Here is a 16,088-nt window from a genome sequence, read left to right on the forward strand (position 1 = left end):
CCTACGCAGCTTCAGAAAAAGAAGGGTTGGCCGTTATATGTGCCATTGAAAAATTTCGGCCGTACATAGAAGGGGCTCATTTCACTGTGGTCACGCTCTCACTCACATCATGAGAGGCAAGTGGCGCACATCGCCTAGATTAAATAGATGGAGTATCCAGTTACAGGGTTACGACTTAGAGATACGGCACAGGCGTGGGAAGGATAACGTCATTCCAGACGCCCTGTCCCGTTCTCTGGAAGTTGCAGAAGTCCTTACTAATGGAGACGCATGGTACTCCAATATGTTCAGACAGGTGAAAAATTCTCCTGAAGAACAGTTGGATTTCAAAATTGAGAATCAACAATTGCTCAAACTAGTCCCAAATAAAACCGAAGTGCTCGACTATCGCCATGAATGGAAGCTCTGTATCCCAGAAAGCAAGAGAGAGCAAATACTTCAACAGGAGCACGATGGGTCTTTACATATCGGCTATGAGAAGCTACTCGATAGGCTCAAATCTCGCTATTTCTGGCCTAAAATGGCAGATTATGCTAAAAAATATGTAGCTAAATGCAGAATATGCAAGGAGTGCAAGCCCAGTTTCATCTCACAACACCCAGCCATGGGGAACCAAAGATTGGCAACGAAGCCGTTCCAAATTCTTGCTATGGATTTTATTCAATCTTTACCGCGATCAAAATCTGGAAATATGCACTTATTCGTTATGCTCGATTTGTTTTCGAAATGGACCGTGTTGGTCCCGGTCAGGAAAACATCGTCACCACTTATAGTGAAGATTCTCGAGGAACAGTGGTTTAGGTGTTATTCAGTTCCCGAGATCATTATCACTGATAATGCTACCATTTTAATAAGCCACGATTTCAAAAATTGTCTGACAAAGTATGGAGTGAAACATTGGGCGAATTCACGTCATCACTCACAGGCAAATCCTGTTGAGCGATTAAATCGGAGCATAAATGCGTGTATTTGCACTTATGTGAATTCCGATCAGCGTCAATGGGACACCAAAATATCCGCAATCGAGCACACTATAAACAATACGCTCCATTCATCTACAAGTTTCACTCCATATCGGGTCATATTTGGCCATGAAATCGTCACCACTGGCGAAGAGCACAGAAGAGATCCCGATACGTCAGAACTATCTGAAAAAGAACGAGATAAGCAACGATTAAAGGTTGACAATGCAGTTTACGAGCTTGTTCGTAAAAATTTGGAGAAGGCTCATGACCGCAGTGCAAGAGCGTACAATCTTCGTTCTCAGAAATCTGCCCCTGTTTACCAGGTAGGCCAGAACGTGTACAAAAGAAATCTTGCACAGTCGTCTGCTGGAGACAACTTTAATGCAAAGCTAGGGCCAGCGTATGTGCCATGCACTATTGTTTCGCGAAGAGGCACCAGCTCGTATGAGCTCTCCGACGAAAACGGCAAGAATCTAGGCATATTCTCTGCCGCAGATATCAAGCCTGGTATATCAGAATAATCAGCACTAATTTGCCCACTCTTTAGTCTTCGATTTAAGGGTTTTGTAGCACTACATTCACGGTTTATGGATAATTTATAGATACCGCATTCTCAGCTTGTCCGCGTCGGTTGATAGTGATAATAGGTAGTGTAGAAGGTCAAGATCAAATAGTATCGTCCATGGAGAGCAAATTAAGTTAGAGAGAGTGCGAAGTTGATGTGAACGAATGTAGATGTTTCTGTCGTCGGTCCGTCTCTTTCCGTTAAAAGTAGAATAACCAATACTCAATACTCGAACACATGAAGCAATAGTCTGTCGTTGGGAGGGATTGTAGCTTGTGAGCGAAGAACAAAACAGACCAGGGAAATATGCCTTTTAGTGACAAATTCTTCATCACAAATTTGCAGATAGTTTTTGGAACCGGTTTAATCTGCACTACAATTCTGATATCGACATCCGCCATACCAATTACCAATCACCCTCCAATAAAACATCGATCAGTTATTGAAAACGGAAAATAAGATCAGCATCAATTCGGCAAATTTGGATATTAGTTCACAGGCAATGTTTTTGTTTTGGCCATCTTCAAAGAAACATTACTGCTTTTGTTGATTAGAAGAAGGGATCAGAAACGGAGATTTTGAAGCGGTACAGAAGGCATTCCGTGCATGAAAGGAATGAACTATCTGGTGGTTACACGCGACAATGTCTGTTTTTGAGAAAGTCTAAAGCATGAAAGTTGCAACTCAAACCTGGTATGCTATTTATTTAGGTAAACTTTATAAAAATTAATTGATAATAAATTATGCAATTAATTTTGGGGAGAGATAGAGGGTGGTGTTACCGTTTGTTACCGTACAACTGGAACCAATACCTTTTTCCCAATATTGGGAACCCGGTTTATCTCGAAGAATAAAATATTTAAAAAAAAATATGAAAAAAAATATATATAGGTTGTGGCAAATTAGTTATTTCAGATTTAAGTAGTTATTTAGACATTACCCTTAAAATGCCTTCATCTCCCACCCTGAAACCGCCCATGTTTCTGGAGGATACGTCTAGCATCTCTATCTACGTAGTTCACCATCTACAATGGTGGTATTCCTGCTTTAGTTCCGGAGATAATGAAGAGAGGGAGAGAAAGAGCAGATTGGTCTAGGAGACGAAAAAAGGGAGTCCGCGTCTGCTAGTCAAGAAAGATAGACGTGATAAGGCAAGCAGACAAAGTTTTTCGAAAGATAGCCCTTGTTGTGGGCCTCGTGGTAAGAGTTCAAAGTGCGTTGAAGTGACGGGCCGAGTGATAGGCTTCTCAGTAAATTGTGAAGAACGGTCGAAGAATAGTCGGTGTTGCGCAGAATTCGACATTCGTATCGCCACAGCGTGGTTCCTTTCTGGTGGCGAAAGAAGGAAGAATCGGCGAGCTCCGGACTGGTGACCGACGAGCTTTCGTTATCGTCGAGCCACACGCAATGGTAAGCGGCAACCACAGTCTTGGAGGTGAGGACTCTAGTGAGGTCCGCGGGTTCGCCCCGCTTGCTAGAGTTCAATATTCGATGCGTTGCCGCCCCGTCTGTGAGCCCGAGAGACGTCGAATAAGAAGAAGACTGGCTGGATTCATCCTCGGAAGGTCGACCGAAGAAGCAACAGCCCAATCCGCCCTCGAAACACGTGGTAGACCAGCCGTCATCGATTTCATGGCAAAACACTCCATGGAAGTGGCCGTTTAGCAACGGCTGGCGCCCAGAACCACTTAGGGTTCTCTCCGCTACGAATCAAACGATCCAGTCACCCGTGAGATGGTGTGGTGACCATCGGACCAGCGCTAAGCTGCCTGTCATCCTCGACGTTCCGAAGCCACTCGTCCGCCAACAAAGAACCACAAAACCAACGACGCTACCTGCATGTCCGAAGTAATCCACCGAATTCCATCGAGCCGTGTCAGGCTACTCCTGGACACCGAAAAGACCACCGAATACTGCTACCCTGCCGAACCAGTTCACCGAGATACTCGAGACCATTCCAACCGGCCGTGGAGGGCCTCCGGTGGACCAACAAGTAAACAGCGAACCGGCGACCCTGCTCGCTGTTCTCGAAGCACTCCATCGAAGGCCACTCGTGGTGGCTGCCTACAACGACGCAAGTATGACGATCCTCTTCTGCTCAGTTGAGTTAAGGTGCTTTGGTACGGCCGCAACGATGCCTCCTCCTTCCTTCCTCTACTAACCCAAACCTAATGTTTAAATAAAAACATAATGTAAAGCCTACTCTCATATGTTCGTGCCACTTATTCTATGCAAAGATAGACCTGGTTTCCCTTCATTTGGCTGTCTTAAGTCCATGTGGTTTCTAGGTAAAGGTAAGGGTAAGTAATCCGAAGCAAACAGAGCGCCGACCCTGAGAGAAATAGCCGCGGGCTAGCAAAGCGATAATTACACGTTACGTAACTATTGCTAATGAATCAAATACAGTGGCTGGTTTCCTACCCGCCGCTGCCAGCACCAGGCGCTAACGTATATGTGAAAATAGCCAGCATGAGTTAACCATCCGAAGTTTGTATGGCGAAAGGCATCTAACGCGGGTTTTCTCAACAGTTGTAACTTTCAACGAAAACTATTTGGTACCAGTTATGTAGGAAGGTGTCCGCTACTACGCCTACCAAATATTTTTTCGATAAAGGTGCTCATTTTGGAGATATTAAACATTAGATGCTTTTCGCCATACTGATTTCCAAAAACTAACTCCTAGTGTGCCGCTGTAAGCACGCTCAAAGCAGGCGATTCATTGAAATAATAAAAATATAAAAAAAAGTGTTAATTTTGTTAGTTTGTTAATTGTAATATTTATTTTTAATGTTAGTAAAATTATTGATTAAAATTGTTACGTTAATATTGTTGATATAATTAATTTAAAAATCACTCATAAGCTAAAAAAAAGAACAAAATTTGTTAAACACAATACATTTACACTGAACACAACTAGACGTTACATATGAAAATAATGAGCCAAAAGGGAATAAAAAGTATTGCCACACTGGATACGACGACTACGGTATAAGAAAGGAAAAGGGAAAAGGAGGTATGAGCTACTGGGTTGCATTTAGCTAGAGTCTTTTCTGATCTAGAGCGCCAAGTGAGAAGGTAGAAAAGTTTTTAAAAGTTTTTCGTTACCCACCAAGCAAAGTTTAAAGCTTATAGATCAAGTATAATCCCAAATCGGGGATTTGACCTATTATTTGGAATCAGGTATGCTATAAATCGAGGCCGATATCAGCAATCAAACCCCAGTAGCCAATTTCATACCTAAGCCCTAACCCTACTACCAGGACCCGTTAACGTTCGCCTGAGAAGTACTGGTGAGACCGCCCCCCGGAAGGCCTTTTATAATCGTAGGTCACCCGAAAGTCCAGGGAGAGACTCCGAGGACATTGTTGGGACCGCACCGTCGATTCCGTCCAGCCAATCGACGTCAAAAGGGCACAATTTGGTAATTCACCCGTTTTCGCTGACTGTACGGCATTCTGAGCTACCGTCGAATCATCCATCCGATCGGTGGCCCGTTCCCCTAAGAAACCACTCCGGGATCCCAAAGAGCTCCAGCATCGGCCGGCCACAACTACACGCCACACAGACACACACACACAACCGTAAATCAAGAAGAACAAGAACGTGTTTTACTTGTGTCCTTGACTAGCCCTGTAAGCCGACCCTAAAAGTCCCATGCCCTGGGCCAGGTCCTTCCGACCCGCTCAGTAATATCTATCTCCAAAATCGCATTTTGCTAAATCCGTTGCTTTACTCCCACAGCTCTAGTGAAATATTGAACACACCTAGATACTCGACTCGTTTTTCGTTTCTAGATCATTGACATAACAACTTGACATCCAGTCGACCGGGAATGTTTCGGTGTTAGAGATATTGTGAAATAAACGATGTAACAATTGAGCGGATGTCATGGGGTCAGCTTTGAGTATCGCGGCTTATATGCGTGCGACTCCTGGTGGGCCGCACTCGAAGTTTATGCTTTGGATGGCCATTATGTTTTCTTTGTTTCAGACGAAGACCGGAGTGGCCAATGCAGTGCATAAAAGTCTTCTCCATTCAGCTCGGTCCATGGCTGCACGTCGCAACCACGCAGTCTGCGGATGGTCCGCAAATCGTCCTCCTCTTGATCGATCGACCTTGCACGCCGTGCACCTCATCTTCTTGTTCCAGTCGGATCGTTTTCGATGCAACTCGTGGTTCATTCACCTCCTCCAGGTACCGTCCACCATCTGCACATCACCATAAATGATACGCAGCATGTTTTGATTAGCAAGCCTATATCTGTGAGGGTGAGATATATTAGGAGTTGGGCAATCCACTTTTAGAGTGCATTGATGACTGTTCGCGATGGCGAATATGACGCAACCCAGCCTAGCATCGCTCCGCATTTCAACCCTGTATAGCAATCAAGTTCTCTTTTATTTCCCTTTCCTTTCCCATCCCATCGTTAAGCAAAATCCACACACACCAAAGCCGAGTAGGCCGCGGGTGTACAGTCACCTATGACCACCAACTTTTTTTTGCTTGCGTCATGAAAGTACAGTACCGATAGAGCGAGGCCGCTGATTGGCGGACCAATCAGATTTTTCGAATACATTTTTTTTCACCTGCGGCAACTATAAAAGAGTGTGTGAAACAGAATTTCTTGTCATTAGTAAATCGTAATCTGCACAGTGAAATAAAGATTAAAACGAAACCTGGTCTGGATCATCATTTCAAGCTGAGCCCTGAGGATTGCGGCAGCTGCTGCACGTCTGGTCGCTGAAAGGATTTTGCCGCAATTTGGTTCTGTTGCTTCCCGTTCCCGCTTTGCCTGCAGCAACCGATTTCCTCCGAGGGATTTGGCCGCTGCTCAGTAAACCCTCTGCTGGTGTGATTATCGCGGATGTACCGCTGGAACTAACGAATGCCACAATTTCTCGCTGCCTTCCCCCTTGAAAGAGTTATCGGCCATAGTTCTTATCAGAATTGACCACTAGGAAGGCAGACGATCGAAGAGCTAGTTAGTCCTGTTTGAGTTTTAATAGCAGAAGGGTTTCTGAGTCCGGCATTGTTGATGCTGGGGATCAATCGGTTGGCTGCTCCGTTGCTGTGAAAAGCTTGCGTTGGCGTGTGTAGCCAACATAGTGGTCCGTCCGAACCGGATGAAGAGAAACGAACAGAACTACAGTCCAAGTGAAATCGCAGTACAGTTCGAAAAAGTGTTGTGATCTTTTCGATTATTTTCGACTGCAACTGCTTGTGAAAAGAAAGACAAGAGAACATGGAACAATTGTGAAGAATGTAGCATAAAAGTGAGTGATTTCCAAAAGAACACTGGTAGCGTTTCTGTGATCGAGCGGTGTTATCATCGTGTGCTTCGTGACTGTTGCTCTACCGTAGCAGCATTTCCCCCATCCGATGACACCAATACCACGCACACCAGAGACATCAAAGAAATCGAAAATGGAGGATGTCAAAACATTAGTCCATCAGCGTGGCCAAGCGAAGGCCAGTGTTACCACCATCGTCAAGGCACTGGAACAGGCGGAGGATGATCCGAGCCAGGTGAGTCTTCCGATCCTACGAGTATATTCTAAAAAACTTGAAACGTTTTATAATACGTATGTTGCCTTCCACAAGGAAATTCTGGCAAATACCCCATCCGGAAAGCTCGATGAGCAGGATGGGAAACTTTCCGAGTTTGAAAATCTCCACACTGATGCTATGATTCGTGTGGAGACACTTATCGAATGTTTGACCAAACCTTTTTCCGCTGCTACACCAGCTGCAGCACAATTGAATTCTCCTCAAGTGATTATTCAGCAACAGCCACTCAGGGCGCCAATCCCGTCCTTTGACGGGCGTTATGAGAATTGGCCCCGTTTTAAAACGATGTTCCAAGACATCATCAATAAGTGTTCCGACTCCGATGCAATAAAATTGCATCACCTTGATAAGGCGTTAGTTGGTGCAGCAGCAGGTATTATTGACGCAAAAACTTTGGCGGACAATAATTACTCTCATGCTTGGGACATTCTCATAGAACGGTTTGAAAATAAAAGGGTGATTATTGACACCCACATCGGGGGGCTTTTGTCATTGAAAAGAATGAGTGGGGAGTCTTATCGGGAGCTACGGGAACTGCTAGACACGTGCACTCGGCACGTAGAAGGGTTGAAGTATATGGGTCAACCAATCGATGACACATCTGGGTTAATCATAACAAAAATACTAACATCTTGCCTTGATCCCGTTACTCGGAAATACTGGGAACGTTCTCTCACTCACGGTGAATTGCCTAATTTCGATGATACATTGCAATTCCTCAAAGAGCAGTGTCGTGTTCTCGAAAGATGTGAAACTGATCAACCCGCTGTCGCAAAGTCCTCTGTTGGTAGGTCGATTCAACCTGCGTCAAAGTCAGTAAACGTCAAGGTTCATGCATCTACTTCCGCGGAAAATGGTGAACCGTGTGTGCAGTGTGGTGGTAATCATTTTAATTACCAATGTTCCGAATTTCGCAAATTGTCAGTATCAGCTCGAATTGCAAAGGTGAAAGAGTCTCGAATGTGTTTCAATTGTCTTCGACGTGGCCACCGGTCGTTGAACTGTCCATCTAAGGGTAGTTGCTCTAAGTGTCACAAGCGACATCACACTCTTCTGCATGAGGAGGGGCAGAAGCAGGATAGCCCCACACAATGTGTAGCAAAGCCACCAGAACAAAATGTTTCGGTTCAAGCGTCTTCTCCTCCGTGAATCTGTTAGACAAAACCGGTTGTGTTGTCCGTTGCCGAGCGTTTTTGGACTGTGGAGCACAAACAAATCTCCTTACTGCTTCAATGTACCAAAAGCTAGGAATTGAGGGTACAACAGTTAATGCGGAAATTGTCGGTGTGAGCGGTGCCCGCAGTAAGTCAACACGGATGGTCGAGGTGAACGTCCACTCATTGCATACCGATTACAACTCGTCGTTGAAATGTCTTGTCACACAGCGAATCACGAATCCTCTTCCATGTAAGTCCGTAAACATTTCTGGATGGAAAATCCCCTCAGGATTTCCATTGGCTGATCCAAAGTTTGGTAGCCCGGCAGAAATAGATCTGTTGATTGGAGTGACAGAATTCTTCCGTCTATTAAGACCAGGACATCTTGTCATCGGCGAAGGCTTGCCGCAGCTACGCGAAACTGAATTGGGTTGGGTGGTCGCCGGTGAAATCCAAGACGAGTCGTTAGCTGTGGTGAATTCGCAACTGGTGAATTCGGTTACTATCGAGACTCTGAATGAAGCAATAAAGAAGTTCTGGGAGATTGAGGAAGTGGACAGTCTAACGGCTCATTCGACGGAGGAACAGGAATGTGAGGAATCATTCCGCCAGTCGTACCAGAGAGATTCTACTGGCAGATTTGTAGTGAAACTCCCGTTTCGAAGCAACTTATCCCAGCTTGAAGATAATAGATCTTTGGCTCTTCGTCGTTTCATCTTTCTTGAAAGACGTTTACAGAAACAACCTAGCTTGCGAGTCCAGTACTCATCATTCATTGATGAATATGAGCGGTTGGGGCATTGTAAGGAAATACGTGAGTCCGAGGATCGCCCTAACACGGTGAAATATTACATGCCTCACCATGCCGTGCTTCGACCAGATAGTTCGAGTACCAAACTAAGGGTTGTATTTGATGCATCCGCCAAATCGTGTCCCACTGGTACGTCACTCAATGATGTGCTACAGGTCGGTGCAACTGTTCAGAGCGACTTATTCAGCATTTGCTGAGGTTCAGAATGTACCGTTTCGCCTTCACCGCTGATATAACGAAGATGTACAGACAAGTTCGTGTTCACCCAGAACAGACCTCAGTCCAGAGAATTTTCTGGCGTGCTAGCCCAACTGAAAGCCTTCGAATCCTGGAATTGCAAACCGTCACATACGGGACCGCTGCAGCTCCATTCCTGGCAACCCGTGCATTAGTCCAACTTTGTGAGGATGAAAGGTCTGAATTTCCTCTGGCGGCGCGCATAGTACTGGAAGATTGCTATGTCGATGACATAATATCAGGTGCTGATTCAGTTGAGGAGGCTGTTGAATGCGGCAAGCAGCTTAAATCTATGCTAGAGAAAGGAGGATTTCCAGTGCACAAGTGGTGTGCGAATACCGAGCTGATTCTACGAGACATTCCGGAATCTGAACAAGAGAAACTGCTTCAACTTGATCAACTGTCTACTAATGAAGTGATTAAAACGCTTGGGTTGATATGGGATCCACTTACAGATGAATTCCTGTACGCTACTGACAACTCTTCAGAAACCACACCTGTTACCAAGCGAATGGTGGCCAGACAGTCAAATAGTACTTGCATGGTTGCGGAAACCTCCCGCAATGCTACAGCCGTTTGTTCGGAACCGCGTCATCGAGATAATCCAAGAGAATCAACATACGCAGTGGAGCTATGTTCGGTCGAAAGAGAACCCGGCTGATGTAGTATCACGAGGTCAGTCTCCTGATCTTTTGAAAGGAAACTCGTTATGGTGGAATGGTCCAGCATTTCTACATTCGCGCGATTATGAACAAATTGTTCTGGAAGAATTACCCGATTCTTATCTTCCGGAAATAAAAACCTCCGCTGCAATCGCAATTACTGTCATGAATCTCGACGATCTTCCGCTATTCAAACGTTTTAGTTCTTTCCGAAAGCTCCAGCGCGTCCTTGCCTACGTTCAACGTTTCATAAAAAACTGTCGAGATAAGCTCAATCGTACAACCGAACCGTTTCCAACGATAATAGAGCTCAGAAGATCGCTACATACGATAGTAGTGTTGATTCAACACGAGACCCTAATGAAAGAAGTACAGCGTGTAGAGCAAGGTGAACCTTGCCGGAAAATCGGCGCGTTAGGTCCTTTTCTACAAGACGGAGCTGGCAGTGCGAGTTGGAGGTCGACTCCAGAATTCTTGTTTGCCAGTGCAGACAAAATATCAGTACATACTTCCACAACATCACATAACGGACCTTATTATTCGTGCATATCACGAGGAAAATATGCAGATGGGCCCGACAGGACTTCTGTCTGCTTTAAGGCAACGTTTTGGCTTTTGGGGTCCCGATCCGCTGTTAGGAAAATAACAAGGCGTTGTGTGCAATGTTTCCGGTCGAAGCCGAGGGGTGTTACTCAGTATATGGGAAATCTGCCTTCAACGCGAGTAACATGTAAAGCTCCTTTTGAGATCACAGGAGTTGATTATGCGGGACCTTTTCTCGTAAAGCAAGGAACGAGAAAACCTGTGATCGTGAAGGCATACATATCAGTGTTTGTATGTCTAACAACAAAAGCAGTTCACATTGAACTTGTTTCGGATATGACAACCGTTGCGTTTATAGCAGCTCTACAGAGGTTTGTTTGTCGGAGAGGAGTTCCACGTGAAATACACTCTGATAATGGAACTAATTTTCAATTGCTAAAACAGAGCTGCATAATCTTTCACGCTGTTCCAAGACCAAGTTTCTGTTCGGGATATTAATTCCTTTTGTCGATCAAAGGAAATCATATGGCACTTCATACCCCAGAAGCTCCAGAATTTGGAGGCCTCTGGGAGGCAGCAGTGAAAAGTACCAAATACCATTTGAAAAGAATTCTCAAAGAAACTCCATTGACTTTTGAGGAGTTTGGCACGTTACTTGCACAAGTAGAGGCCATTCTTAACTCGCGTCCGCTTTTTCGATCTCTGATGATCCTTCTGACGGTGATGTGATAACTCCGTCACACTTCTTAATTGGGCGACCCATGAATGCAATTCCGGAGCCGTCGCATGAGTCGATAAGTGACAATCGTCTAACTCGCTGGCAGCATTTGCAGAAGATAAGAGATCATTTTTGGAAATCATGGGTTAGGGATTATTTGGTTAGCCTTCAACCAAGAGCAAAACATTTTCTGCGTGCTCCAAACATTGCTCCGGGACAGGTTGTTTTACTGGAGGATAAGAATTTACCTCCACAACAATGGAAGATGGGCATTATTGTGGCGGTTTACCCTGGAAGTGACGAACTAGTGAGAACGGTAGACGTTCGCGTAGGGGAATCATTGTTTCGAAGACCTATTAATAAACTTTCTCTCCTACCCATAGAAGATAATCAGTCATCGGACAAGGATGCCACGACCACCCAATAGACGCCATCACTTGCGCGGGGGTGTATGTTCGCGATGGCGAATATGACGCAACCCAGCCTAGCATCGCTCCGCATTTCAACCCTGTATAGCAATCAAGTTCTCTTTTATTTCCCTTTCCTTTCCCATCCCATCGTTAAGCAAAATACACACACCTAAGCCGGGTAGGCCGCGGGTGTACAGTCACCTATGACCACCAACTTGTTTTTGCTTGCGTCATGAAAGTACAGTACCGATAGAGCGAGGCCGCTGATTGGCGGACCAATCAGATTTTTCGAATACATTTTTTTTCACCTGCGGCAACTATAAAAGAGTGTGTGAAACAGAATTTCTTGTCATTAGTAAATCGTAATCTGCACAGTGAAATAAAGATTAAAACGAAACCTGGTCTGGATCATCATTTCAAGCTGAGCCCTGAGGATTGCGGCAGCTGCTGCACGTCTGGTCGCTGAAAGGATTTTGCCGCAATTTGGTTCTGTTGCTTCCCGTTCCCGCTTTGCCTGCAGCAACCGATTTCCTCCGAGGGATTTGGCCGCTGCTCAGTAAACCCTCTGCTGGTGTGATTATCGCGGATGTACCGCTGGAACTAACGAATGCCACAATTTCTCGCTGCCTTCCCCCTTGAAAGAGTTATCGGCCATAGTTCTTATCAGAATTGACCACTAGGAAGGCAGACGATCGAAGAGCTAGTTAGTCCTGTTTGAGTTTTAATAGCAGAAGGGTTTCTGAGTCCGGCATTGTTGATGCTGGGGATCAATCGGTTGGCTGCTCCGTTGCTGTGAAAAGCTTGCGTTGGCGTGTGTAGCCAACAATGACAGATATGTAAATATCGTATAACGGTTTGGTGGCCAACACTAACCAGTAAAAAGCAGGCCATGACTTCGCCTCTTTTCTCGTGGGACAACGAACGGAGACGCACGCGCGATTAGACAGCACACCCCGTGATAGCTCGTTTGGCAGAACTGTGCCGCACAATATCCAAAGACTGGCGGAGTGAAAAACTGTCAAAACATGTCGTCACGAATGAATTCGGTCCTCGCTGAATGAACTTTTTGACAGTTCAGTAGTACTTTCCACTGACTCCGACGAGGACTCCGGCAAGGGTCGAGTTCGTGATTGGTTGGCTGCCCCTGAGCCCAACAAGAAGTACTACTAATCTGTCACCAAATTGAGGTTACATACAGGCACTGCAGAGCCTAATTAGGTTCTGCAGCGTTTGTGCGTAACCTCAATCTGGTGACAGATTAGTAGTACTTCTTGTTGGACTCGTGGGCTGCCAACCAATCACGAACTCGACCCTTGTCGGAGTCAGTGGAAAGTACTACTGAACTATCAAAAAAGTTCATTTGACGAGGACCGAATTCATTCGTGACGTCATGCTGCAGAACCTAATAGCCCGTCACGCTTTTTAAGCCCTCAGTCCACTGTTTGTCATAATGACAAATATTTGTCAAGTTGATCCGGACATCTACCAAACCGATTAGAAATCTCACATGGATATCAAGCTGACTTGACAAATATTTGTCATTATGACAAACAGTGTTATGATAGCTTTACAGGCAGCATTGTATTAGGTTCTGCAGCGTCTGTACGTAACCTCAATCTGGAGACAGATTAGTAGTACTTCTTGTTGGACTCAGGGGCAGCCAACCAATCACGAAGTCGATCCTTGTCGGAGTCAGTGGAAAGTACTACTGAACTGTCAAAAAAGTTCATTTGACGAGGACCGAATTCATTCTTGACGTCATGCTGCAGAACCTAATTGTAGATACGAAGTTAACACCCTACTGTCATCGCCTATCCCTCCAATGGGAAAAAAATGGTGGCTAACATCTCTGGGGCTAGCGCGCGGTGGGCCCCACTGACAATTCAAAATTAGTAAACAAAAACATCATTTCAGGACTAATTTTCTGTGATGGAGTAATTGTTGTTAAACGATTTGAATGAATTTATTACTATTATCGTTATGTACCACGTATTCTGTGCCGTGAAAAATGTGTTCGATTTTCTATTTAATTGTAATAAGACCGTCATTCAACACAATACGGTTAGTACGGTGCAAAACAAATTTGAATATTTGGTAACAATATTGTATCAGAAAATAACGCCCACAACAAAATAATAACGTGAATTTTATGCTGGAGCCAGAAGCATAGCTGTGTGTCATCCAGGTCGGTGGCACGACACCATGTTTTTGTAGCCAAAATTGATCATCTACGTATCCTTTCTCTGTACCACAAGGAGCATGTACCATACTTTAAACAGGACTGCAAATCTTTGTTCCTGAGCTCAAGCCATTTCTTGGATAACTGGATGACTTATCTGTGACTTCATGCAGAATAACTATCATTTCGGTCAATTTTGAAAGTCAAATTTGAAAGTTTATTTCGGTTCCAGATAAAAAAAATTCCTAGAGCAATCCCATTTCGACCGCATAAAAATGGTTTTGATTGTGCTGCCATTCAGTTGAATGCCTCAGTCTGTCAAACAACTAACACACATGCTTAACATGTACGTGGGTAGTGCTGTCAACAAATTTCTATTATGAAATTATGTCTCCTGTTTCAAACTTTTGGAATAGTAGAAAATTTTAGTATGAATGACGAGTGTGTATGATAAATATTTATTTGGAAGACTTTACTTTTATTACGCTAGCGGAAAATAATTGAAAAACCTACTTTTATTGACTGCATGATGTATTATCAAATGTGTAACATAAGACTATTTCAGTTCAAACCGCCAGTTTGGCAACGCGTTTTTCGACTATAAACAAAGCGACGAAGAAAATAAATTTCAAACGCTCTAAAGTTTGAAAAAATAGATCATTTGAACGCCTTCCGGTAGTTATTTTTCAATTATTTTTCACTTGAGCAATGAACATTGCTTTTATTTATTGCGCAGTGAGAAATTTTTGTGAAAAGTGCGGTGAAAAGCAGTGAATTACGTTGATTTTGGTGACGGTGTTGCGCGTTTTCTACAGCAGTGAACGAACTGGATTTTCCTTCGTCGCACGGATAACGTAGGAAATTGTGCAAAAAGTCTCAGTCGCAAAGTTAAATTTAACTGTATTTCAAGTAAGTAACACCGGAATATAATTTAAATGAATGCAGATCGTAGTGTACACTTTTTTCTATCTCGCCAGATGATGCGTTCATTATTTCAGTTTACGATTCGCGAGTATTTAGTGATTTATAATTTGATATGACGGATACTAGCGCCATGGACGAATTAGCACATAACCCTACTTATCAGACATTTGTTCTCTTTCCACAAAATGGTTTCTAGGTGCATGAGAGAAACATCCTGTCAAGACAAAATTTTCAAAACGACTTATCTGCTTTTGTAAACAAAGATTCAAATGACGATTTAGCGAATCTGATAGCTCTCCCACGCAAACCAGCACCATCAACAGGTAGCGGAATCCTTCACCTAACTATTGATGGTGTTGGTTTGCGTGAGAGAGCTATCAGATTCGTAAAATCGTCGTTTGAATCTTTGTTTACAAAAGCAGATAAGTCGTTTTGAAAATTTTGTCTTGCTGTGTTCGTAAGATTGGTCCCAGCTTAGCAAATTAATAAGAAAATTATTTTGAGCTTTTTAGTGGAATGTTTTCACCTGTCATAAGACGAGTTTATACAATCCCATTGAATTCCACCACTTAATTGTATCTTGACAACCGGAGTGGCCAATGCATGTCAAGATACAATTAAGTGGTGGAATTCAATGGGATTGTATAAACTCGTCTTATGACAGGTTAGCAAATTAATCAAAATAACCTAGAAGATAACTAAGGGCAGCAGGGACTATGTCCAAGGGCTTGACGATCCCTCCCCAGGCCATCTGCGAGTTGTGGCGCCTGCCTAGGATGTGGTGGGGTTTGACAGTGGGCCCTGTTAAACCTCTATAAAAAGCTGCATGTATCCGCAAGTAGGCTCCGCCAAAGCGACCGTGTGCCGCTCAAAGCGCACAAGCCCAAGTCCTGGTGTTAGGTGGGACGCTAAACAGCCCTGACACGACGGCCCTCCGACGAGACAGGAGGTTTGCGCAGGCCCAATAAGCCGCCTTTAAAAACAACCATTACGAACAACATAGAAGATAATACGACTCGATACAATCGGCAACGACCTGGGCGACGAATAAAGGATCACGATTGGAAGCTTGGAACATGGAACTGCAAGTCGCTAGGCTTCGCAGGTTGCGATAGGATAATCTACGATGAATTACATCCCCGCAACTTCGATGTCGTAGCGCTGCAGGAAATCTGCTGGACAGGACAGAAAGTGTGGAAAAGCGGGCATCGAGCGGCTACCTTCTACCAAAGCTGTGGCACCACCAACGAGCTGGGAACCGGCTTCATAGTGCTGGGAAAGATGCGCCAACGCGTGATTGGGTGGCAGCCAATCAACGCAAGGATGTGCAAGCTGAGGATAAAAGGCCG

The sequence above is a fragment of the Armigeres subalbatus genome, chromosome 2 (genome assembly GCF_024139115.2).
Source record: "Armigeres subalbatus isolate Guangzhou_Male chromosome 2, GZ_Asu_2, whole genome shotgun sequence".
Classification (NCBI taxonomy): Eukaryota; Metazoa; Arthropoda; class Insecta; order Diptera; family Culicidae; genus Armigeres; species Armigeres subalbatus.